Source organism: Sapajus apella, unplaced genomic scaffold (assembly GCF_009761245.1).
Source record: "Sapajus apella isolate SASKATOON/1434 unplaced genomic scaffold, GSC_monkey_1.0 scaffold51, whole genome shotgun sequence".
Classification (NCBI taxonomy): Eukaryota; Metazoa; Chordata; class Mammalia; order Primates; family Cebidae; genus Sapajus; species Sapajus apella.
Genome location: NW_022436991.1, coordinates 7,260,516 through 7,261,333, shown reverse-complemented (window position 1 = coordinate 7,261,333; position 818 = coordinate 7,260,516).

The window sequence follows — 818 nt, the reverse complement described above, 5'->3', positions numbered from 1 at the left end:
ACAATGCAGGGGGCCACTCTGAAGAGACTAGGAGGATTTTGTGAGATCACGTACATCCGCCGGCCCTGGCTATCCCCAGCTTCTCATCTCAGTCTAGCTGCCTGCAGACCAATCCAATCTATAGGTTTTTGAGCAATTATTTATTGCGCTTCTACAATGGCCAGCCACTGCTTTATTCATCAATGCAGCGGTGTTCTTGTTTTCTTTGTGTTTGCAGTAGTCATATTTAATGGAGAGAGGTCACAATAAAATTTCAGTATCTAATGGGGCTTGAAATCTCAGACCTGGCCTCACTGGGCCCGTGTGACTCTGTAATCTGCCCTTTTGTGGGGCCACATTCCTCCTCGCTTACCACAGACCCAGTTAGAAGCAGGAGATGCCCCCCTTATGCAGACTGCCTGGCTCTGTAAGCTTTGGAGATTTCCATTCTGCCTTAGAGTGTCCCCCATCCCTGCCTGGGGTAACCCCTAACAAAGACAGGGACTGGATGCATGCCCTTTACTGGTCTTGAGGGCCAGAGGTCCACTCCACCTTGGAAGACCTAGAAGGGGCTGGGGAAAACCCAGCCAATTCCTTCTCTCCAGGAATGCGTGTGATAGAGGGGTGAGGGGCCTTGGGAAGCAGCGGGGGCGGGGTCTTAGGCTTCTCAGACCAGTCACAGCTCTTTGCATAGGCAGCTGCTACAGTCTGCTCCTGGGGACGCCGAGTCTCGGTATTTCTGCAGAATCTTTAACTCTGTCACATTCACTGTCTTGAGCCCCAGACAGGCGTCTCTCTCTCTCTCTCTCTCTCTCTCTCTCTCTCTCTCTCTCTCTCTC